A 9,952-nucleotide genomic window follows, 5' to 3' on the forward strand; every position below is an offset into this window, starting at 1 on the left:
AACACGGCCAACAGCAAAAAAAGAGAGAATTAAGATCAAAATGATATTTTGTTTGCACCTGCTTTCCCCGCACCCCCCCCCCCCGGCTGCAAAGGAGGGGGAATCAGAGTTTTCCTTCCCCAGATAACTATTTTTTTTAATGTTGTCCACATGCATATATACAATCGAAGGTAGTTCCCATCATTGATACAATTAAACTAGTACAGCAAAAATCTGTCGGGTTCATACATTGCAGCTAACCTGTCAGCCAACCCTGACTCTTAGTGAGCATTAGGTTTCTGGTTTCCAGGTAAGCCTGTGAGTTGATTCGTGAATCACCAGGTACCATTAGTTGTTTGCTTCTCAGATGATGGGGAAGTAGGAAGTGATGAGCCAGTGAGTCACACATCTTTATTATTTCCACTATCCCACATAACTTGGGAACTTCATGTACCTCCGGCCATGAGGGGCTGTGGCTCAGTGGTAGAGCATCTGCTTGATATGCAGAAGGTCCCAGGTTCAACCTCTGGCATCTCCAGTTAAAAGAACCAGGCAAGTAAATGATGGGAAGGACTCCAGCCTGAGTCCCTGGAGAGCCTCTGCCGGTCTGAGTAGACAATACTGACTTCAATGGACCAAGGGTCTGATTCAGTATAAGGCAGCTTCATGTGTTCATGTGTTCCTATTGGGGGCACACCTGTCCCATTAGGCAGATCGATACATTTGCACAAAATGCTAGAAACATGGGAAGAAGATGCCCAGCTCACCTGCCCGTCCTCTCCATGGATGTCTACATCTTGTGTGGAGGCTCAGAAAGGCTCAATCAGAAGACTGGACATCGGTATATCCCAATATTTTAGACCAGCTTTCAGCATAACAGATTGGATCCAAAGTACCATGAGCAGAGCTCTGTTCATTGAACAGAACTTTCCCTTTTCTCTTGTCTTCTGAAGCTCTCTTTGCTCCCCCCCCCCCCAAGATGTGGGGCTGCAGTGCAGGGGAGCACAGCTGAAGAGGGAAATCTACAGAAATCACAGACCTTCACTCCTTTGTGCAAGCTGAAGTAAGTAACAACAGAAGATGCATACAGAGACTGGTTCCTAGATATCTGTAGCACAGCTACTTTGCAAATGACTGTGTCCAGGAGCGCAGAATGTTATGCCCAAAGAAGTCCATGAAAAGCAGGGGTCCCCAGAGCGCCATGATGCCCACCAACTTGGGTTGCCAACATCCAGGTGGTGGCTGGAGATCTCCCACTATTGCAACTGATCTGCAGGCGACAGACCAGTTCACTTGGAGAAAATGGCCACTTTGGAAGGAGGGCTCTATCGCATTATACCCATTTTGGAAGGAGGACTCTATCACATTATACCCCAAGCCCCACCTTCCCCAGGCTCCACCCCCCAAATCTCCAGGTATTTCCCAACCTGGAGCTGGTAACCCTACCACCAACACCTTTCTTTATGCCTGCCCAGTGTTTCTAGAAAGTGGGTGGGGCCAGGTGGGGCTGCTGCCAAACAGGGCTTCTGATTGGATATGCAGATTAAAATACCATTGTTTCGGTGCAGCTTCCACGATGGTGCTTATTCTCTCTCACCCTTCTTTCCCAGGGTATTTTTAAAAATTAGCCCTCTTCTCCACTGTTCTTGGGCTTCCTCCGTGTGTGCGGCTCCGCCTCCTGTGGCCTCCATTGTGTGGTTGCGCCCACCACCCGGTGTCAGAATTCTAAAGGTGCCCCCACAGGCTCAATAAGGTTGGGGACCCCTGTAAAGGATATAGGATGGGTCTTGGAGGAGCTATCGACAGCTCTGTGATATCAAGGCCTGTAGAGACTTCAGTAGTAAATACCTGAGGGTTGCATAATTGTTCGAGTAATTGCTTCACTACTCCCAGAGGCATTCTTCACTTATGCCCTGCCCCACTTTGCCAGTTTTCCTCACCTCTCATTATGCATACCTGAGCCATGCATGTTGAATCATGATGCCCTCTACCAGGGTGTTTTTTTTTTGCTTCTGCGTGCTCTTTTCCAGATGCACTTAAAATCACCCTTCTTGCTTAAGCAGGAGCTAATGGAAAGAAAGCTCAGAGACAAGCTGGGATCTGCCTACTTAGATCCTGCTATTGAAGTCAATAAGAACTGAAGTCTGAGCACGTATGTTTTCAAAGGCCTTTTTGGAACTATCAGTTAGTTGACGGAGCAGGAAAAAAACAACCACATCCAATTGTCATTCGTTACATAATACTTACACATCTTCCATTTGGGTTGTTTTGCTAGTTTGGGGATGTTACATTTTCCTAAATCTAGGTGGTAGATGCTTTATATTTTGTACCTGGGAATATAAGATTCTTCCATCAGTAGTAGTACCTGCATTTAGACTGTGATTGTTGTGCAGAATTTTGTTGGGTGAACACCCTGAGTCCCTACTGGTTAATAAGTGTCATAAGGCTAGTAATAAGTGGGTTGGATTAGGATCCAGGAAACCTTGGTTTGAATTTCCACTCTGCCATGGATGCTTGCTGGGTGACCTGGAGCCAGTCACTCTGAGACTTGCCTTGCTCCAGGGAAGTTATTGTGAGGATAACATGGGGAGGGAGGAAGAAGAGTTGGTTTTTATACCCCGCTCTTCGGTACCTCCCACACACACACACACACACAACAGGAACCTAGTGTGGTAAGTGGGGCTGAGACGTTTGAGAGATGTGTGAGAGAACTGTGACTGGCCCAAGGTCACCCAGCAGGCTTCATGTGGAGGAGTGGGGAATCAAACCTGGTTCTCCAGATGACAGTATCCCGCTCCTAACCACTACACCACACTAATGTAAACTGCTTTGGGTCCCCATTGGGGAGAAAAGCAGTGTATAAATAAATAAATGGCACAATTCCGCCCCCTCCCTCATCTACCCCCATATCCTGACTCTTCCTTCTCATTTACTAGGACAGGGAGCAGCTTTACCCAAATGTCTGTGGTGTCCCCCAGTGGAACCATTCAAGACAATTAAAGGGACACTTGGGAACACCTGTGGGGACGGTCAAATCTGCCTTCCCAGTCCCATCATGAGCGTGACTGGTCCAGCCCTCCTCATCCTCCAAAGACCGGAATTCCCACAGGAGGTGCCAAACGTCAACTGACCTTTACTTGGGGTTGCCAACCTCCAGGTAATAGCTGGAGATCTCCTGCTATTATAACTGACCTCCAGCCGATAGAGATCTGTTCCCCTGGAGAAAATGGCCACTTTGGCCATTGGACTCTATGGCATTGAAATCCCTCCCCTCCCCAAACTCCACCCTCCTCAAGCTCCGCCCCAAAAACCTCCCACTGGTGGCGAAGAGGGGCCTGGCAACCCTACCTTTACTCCAGAGAATATTTGGTGGAGGGCAAATGATCTCAGCAGATTTGTGGCTGTCCTCATTCTACGCTTGGATGTTTGTTAACCCCTCAGTGTTTTAAATTTTGACCACTTTTAAATTTGTAATTTGTGTATTTTAATTTGTGTTGTGAAGAAATAAGAGGTTGAGCTACGGATCAGGATGTCTCATATTAGAACAGAATCAATCTTCTCAAATAGAGGACCACCTGGGTAACCTATGTATGCCACCTTATAGGAGATAGATAAGCAGGGAATAAAATGAATGTTATTCATGCCTCCTATTATTTGTAGTATTGATAGGGTTTCCAGGTGCCTGGTGGTAGCGGGCAAACCCCCAGCAATTCACCCCTCTGCCCGCCGACCAGCTGAGGGTCGGCGGGCAAATGTGCATGCGCTCATACACATGGTGGCACATCACTTCCGGTTTACAACCAGAAGTGCCGCCTCGCGAGGGGCCTTATACCACTCAAACTCCCAGTTTCAGTGGTAAAGGACCACTTGCAATGCGGCACTTCCGGGTGTAAACACATTGCAAGGAACCTTTTACCACATAAACTACCAGTGCCTGCCGGCCCTCAGCTGGTTGGTGGGCAGCTCGGTGGATTGGCAGGATTTTACCCGCCACCACCGGGCACTTGGCAACCCTACACAGAGTCCAATGGCCAAAGCGACCATTTTCTCCAGGTGATCTCTATCGGCTGGAGATCAATTGTAATAGCAGGAGATCTCCAGCTAGTACCTGGAGGTTGGCAACCCTAAGTATCAATGAGAATAGTAGCAGTTCTGGTAATCATCAACATATCAGATTTTTAAACCTGCATAAAGTTGATGGGTTCAAGCAATTGACACACTGAAAAAGAATCTCAAGTGAATCAAAGATAACTGATTGCCCAAAGCAGAACCAAATATCCGTACAGGACTGTTAGCATGCAAATTGCCAAGTGAGTCATTTTGTTCAGGTACACACACACACACACGTCAGGCAGAGTAGCCACAGGCGCCCACAGACCTTCTGTATTATCTCAGTCCAAACATCAACAGCCATTCAAATACAAACTAGATGAGAATCATGAGTCTAAATGTAACCAGAGCAACCGTTTCACACCATTTATAACTCAGCCGTGTATATGAGAATCCATGTAAATGGCATGAATTAAATCCGCAGCTCTTTCTATGCTGTCCCCACAGCGGTTTGCATCAGCGCAAACCTATGAGATCTCTGTGGGCCTCTGGCATTCTCCTGGGCAACACAGAACCCTCTTTTGTCGCCTACTTGCATGGAGGCCTTCAGGTCACACAGTATCACTGGCTTGTGCTGGTACAATATCATTCAAGGTAACCAAGAATAAAACGTGTTGATAACACTCTCTGGATTATCACCAGCAAATTCCACCCCCAAGACACTCCCTCCCCCAGCAGGACCTACTTGTGGTGTCATAGTCCAGCTAGGAAACAATAATGTAAAATGTCCCCTTCAGAAATAGAAGAATTTGCATGGACACATTGGCCGAACAACAAGGGGCAGGTCCCATTATAGAAATACACACCCCATTTCCAGCAAACATTAAGTTTATAGTGTGTATATTTGTTTTCATTAATAATCTTCTTCTGTCTCTTTGATAACAGTACAGCCGGCATCAGGTCCCGTCTGGCCACTGGCAGAAGATGGGGAGTAGGTTTGCCAGATCACATGAACACATGGAGCTGCCTTATACTGAATCAGACCCTTGGTCCATCAAAGTCAGTATTGTCTGCTCAGATCAGCAGCGGCTCTCCAGGGTCTCAGGCGGAGGTCTTTCACATCATCTACCTGCCTAGTCCCTTTAACTGGAGATGCCAGGGATTGAACCTGGGACCTTCTGCATGCCAAGCAGACGCTCTACCACTGAGCCATGGCCCCTACCCTAGGTGGGGAGTAGAGTTGCCAGGTCCCCTCTGACCACTGGCAGGGGATGGGGGTTAGAGTTGCCAGATCCAGGTTGGGAAACTCCTGGGGACATGAGGATGGAGCCTGTGGAGGGCAGGGACCTCAGTGGGGTACAATGCCACAGATTTCACCCTCCAAAGCATCCATTTTCTCCAGGGGAACCAATCTCTGTAGGCTGGAGATAAGCTGTAATTCTGGGGGATCCCCAGGCCCCACCTGGAGGCTGGCATCCCTACCTAAGGACCAATCTCATCACTCCAGCCTTGCTCCATCTGCACTGGCTTCCCATCTGATTCCAGGCCCCATTCAAGGTGCTGGTGCTGACCTTCGAAAGATTGCATGCAAACTGCACTCCCTTTCTTTTGATACTTCCTCCTCTTTACAGTTCCAGATGGGTAGCCATGTTGTTCTGCATAGAGTTTCCAACCTCCAGGTACCAGCTGGAGATCTCCTGCTATTACAACTGATCTCCAGCCGATAAGAGATCAGTTCACCTGGAGATAATGGCCGCTTTGGCAATTGGACTCTATGGCATTGAAGTCCCTCCCCAAACCCCGCCCACCTCAGGCTCCACCCAAAAAATCTCCAAGTAATTCCCAACATGGAGCTGGCAACCCTAGTTCTGCAGCAACATGATAAAACAGGAATCTTTCTCGCCGGACTCCTATTTTATTTTCCTACTGTTTACACACAATTCTAACTAGGTCAATTATTGGAATTGGCAAGAAACAGAAACTGTTTGCCTAGCTGGATGCAGGTTATGCTACCTGTGTTGAGCTGGAATTGTCTGGAAGGAGGCTTGAGTGTTAAGAAGTTGTTTGAGTTTCACATTGGTGAGAGCATCAACGCTGCCTGAATCTCTTTGTCTTAACTTCTTAAGTCTTATTAGATGATTGACTTTCAGTTGACTGAAGATTACTTCTCCCTTTCATTGTTCGGGGACAGACATTTCCATGGCCTGTGTTCTCAGGAGTCATCCTGGGTTACAGCAAATTGAAACTCAGCAAGATTCAAGCAAACTTAAAACTTAATCCAGGCAAGATGGAAATATTATGGGTTGAGAACAAGGACAAGAGCATGGATGTCTAACTTGTTCTCAATAGAACTTTATTCCCTCTTTTCTGAAACAAAGGGTTCCCAGGTCTCTCTTTGCCGCCAGTGAGAGGTTTTTGGGGCGGAGCCTGAAAAGGACGGGGTTTGGAGAGGGGAGGGACTTCAATGCATTAGAGTCCAATGGCCAAAGCGGCCATTTTCTGCAGGTGAACTGATCTCTATTGGCTGGAGATCAGTTGTAATATTGGGAGATCCCCTGCTACTACCTGGAGGTTGGCAACCCTACTGAAACATCGGGATGACAACTTGTCTTTGTCCCTAGATAAATGGGGGGGGGATGTAGCTACAAGTGCTTCTTGCCAGCTTAGATCAGTTCACCATTTTGCAGCTGTTTTTGGAGAAAGCTGACCTCCACCCACTGTCCCGCATACCTCGCCAACATCCTGATTTAGACTACTATTACACACCTTTGAAGACAGACTGGATATCGCAGCAGGTACAAGGTAAAGGGAAGACGACTGGGGAAGGCACTGGCAAACCACCCCGTAAACAAAGTCTGCCTACAAAACGTGGGGATGTGATGTCACCCCATGGGTCAGGAATGACCTGGTGCTTGCACAGGGGACCTTTACCTTTACTACAAAACAGAGAGCACATTAATAAGGGACACCATAATGAGCATGTCACACCACTGTTATATGAATTGCACTGGCTTCCAGTCTGTTCCCAGGCCTAATTAAAAGTACTTTTTAAAAGAAGACGAAGAAGAGGAGTTGATTTTTATACCCTGCTTTTTCTCTACTGAAAGGAGTCTCAAAGCGGCTTACAATCACCTTCCCTTAGCTCCCCCACAACAGGCACCCTGTGAGGTAGGTGGGTTCTGAAAGAACTTTGACTAGTCCAAGGTCACTACACCACGCTGGCTCTCAGACATTTAAAGCCCTAAACTAACTTGGATCCACAGTACTCAAAATATCATCTCTACCCATATGAACTAGCTGCTTTGGCCAGAGAAAATGGCCGCTTTGGCCATTGGACTCTATGGCATTGAAGTCCCTCCCCTCTTCAAACTCCTCCCTCCTCAGGCTCCACCCCCAAAACTTCCTGCCAGTGGCGAAGAGGGACCTGGCAACCCTAGGTTCAGTAGATGGGGACTCAACAAGAGGACTTTCTTGGCTGCTGTCCCTAGATGGCAGAAGTCCATCCTCCAGAAGATGCTCCTGGCTTCCTACTTTCAAGCTTCTGGAAAAATCTGAAGATAGATTTGTCCTTGCAGGCTTCTGAAAGAGATTGATTTTTGCCTGAGGTCTTAATTGTACTGTACTTTTGGATGTTATTGATTATTTTTATTATTCTGTTTTGTTATTTTATTGCAAGCCTCTTTAGGCATTTGTAGAATGGAAATGCAGAGCAGAAATAGATGAATAAAGGGTCAGGAATGACCCGTGCTTGCACAGGGGACCTTTACCTTTACCTTTAATGCTTTGTACCCCATGATCGCTGGAGGTCAAAGTGTGCTTTAACTTCACACTTAATTCTGTGGTAAAAACGTATACTTGAATTATTCATCTTGTTCCACCTTTAGTTTATTTAGCTTTATTCATTATAACATTTATCCCACCTTTCCTCTTCTACTTACAATGAGGTATGGGATTATTTGCCAACAAGCCAACTTCAGTAAGGTTGAAATGAGAATATCACAGAGATTGAATGTGTTATTTCAATTTTCCACCAGTTGTTGTTTCTGTCTTTTTAAGATGTTGGGCTTATGTTTCTCTTGACTTATGGATCAATTTGTTTCACCGGTATAATTTAAGTTTAGTTGCTATAGTCCAGAACAACAAACACTACAAACATCAATTCCCTCTCCTTCTGTTTCTTTTTCCCTCAAGCAGTCTTGCATTCTGAGTTTACATCTTCTTTTCCTTCAAGCAATTTGACAAAGCAATAGTCTTTTAAAACCTCATTGCCTTGCTTTCCCACCAAAGGAGCTTTAATAGTTCCCCGCTTTTGAGAAAAATTACCAGCTGATACGATGCCCCCTTTGCAGACGGTACTCCAGTACTGCAACCAGAGGAGGAGATATTCTGGATCTTTCATTAACAAAAGGAATGAAAGGGGAAGAGAATGAAGCAATCATGGCCAAAGGAAAATGGAAAATGTCCCTCACTGGCCTCTGGAAACTAGTTTACAACCAACACTACTAATTGCATTGTCTCATAATTTATGGTTTGCTACCGGTGTTTCAACCATGATCCAGAAATGGTCACATAGATCAAGATTCCCAAATGAAAGATTACATTCAAGTCCCTCAAAACTGTGTGTCACAAGTCTGACGTTTTTCAGAGTTAATGAGGTACAGTAGCTAGAATGTTGGGCCTGGCCAGGTGAGACCTGCACCTTTGAGCAAGTAGTGACTGTTCCTCATCATAACCTATCTCATACGGACAATAAAATGGAATAAGGCATAGCATGCCACCAAAAATCCTTGCAGAAAGGGAAGGTTTTCACTATGGTGTGTATGTTTCCATGTGCAACATAGGAGCAACTAGAGAGGCAGCAACAACCATGCCATGTGATGTAGTGGTTAAGAGCGGTGGTCTGGAGTGGTGGAGTCTGATCTGGAGAACCGGGTTCGATCCCTACTCCTCCACATGAGCGGTGGAGGCTTATCTGGTGAACTGGATTTGTTTCCCCACTCCTACACACAAAGCCAGCTGGGTGACCTTGGGCAAGTCACAGCTCTGTTAGACCTCTCTCAGCCTCACCTACCTCACAGGGTGTCTGTTGTGGGGAAGGGAACGTGACTGTAAGCCGGTTTGAGTCTCCCTTAAGTGGTAGAGAATGTCAGCATATAAAAACCAACTCTTCTTCTTCTAAAAATCACATCAATTATCACTTTCGATTTTACTACGTAGCAAATAGTGGCTTAGGTTGTGGGATTCTGAATTAAGTTCTGGATAGTAAAGATGACCTTCCCTTTATGGATTTCCTATTTCAAGTGCTCCCAAGATAAAACTTCTCTAGGCTGACTACTCTCCTACATTCATGTAATTGCTCAAATTTTGGACTATTTGGGTTACAGCTAGGGTTGCCAGGTCCCTCTTCATCACCGGCGGGGTTTTTTAAGGGCAGAACCTGAGGAGGATGGGGTTTGGGGAAGGGAGGGACTTCAGTGCCATAGAGTCCAATTGCCAAAGTGGCCGTTTTCTTCAGGTGAACTGATCTCTGTTGGCTGGATATCAGTTGTAATAGCAGGAGATCTCCAGTTAGTACCTGGAGGTGGGCAACCCTAGTTACAGCACAACAGACATTCAAGATGCACAGAGCTCCTCTTCCAAGGGTTTTTTTTTGGGGGGGGGATAGAAAAGACCTAGCAATAAGAACCCAACAAGAAACAAGCCTAACTCACCTTTGGATGGGAAAAAACAGTGATTGTTGAAGAAGGGTAGCAAAGCCCTTCATTTTCATTCTGTGACTCTATTGTTTTCAGAAAAGCACACCGATGATGTGGGGGGGAGCATTCCTGATGTGTTTACATGAAACCTTTGCTATTTACTGATGCTTCTAGGGGCATATTTTTCTTTAACCAGAACTGTGGGTAAAGAACCCATGATAATCTCT

The 9,952-nt window shown here is 46.1% G+C and overlaps 1 non-coding gene across 1 annotated transcript; it reads left to right on the forward strand.

Moving 5' to 3' along the window:
• The first annotated feature begins 445 nt into the window (after window positions 1–445).
• On the forward strand, window positions 446–517 carry TRNAI-GAU (transfer RNA isoleucine (anticodon GAU)). Its single transcript has one exon. It is a non-coding gene; the product is annotated as a tRNA-Ile (tRNA).
• Window positions 518–9,952: the final 9,435 nt, after the last annotated feature.

This window comes from Euleptes europaea, chromosome 8 (genome assembly GCF_029931775.1).
Source record: "Euleptes europaea isolate rEulEur1 chromosome 8, rEulEur1.hap1, whole genome shotgun sequence".
NCBI lineage: Eukaryota > Metazoa > Chordata > Lepidosauria > Squamata > Sphaerodactylidae > Euleptes > Euleptes europaea.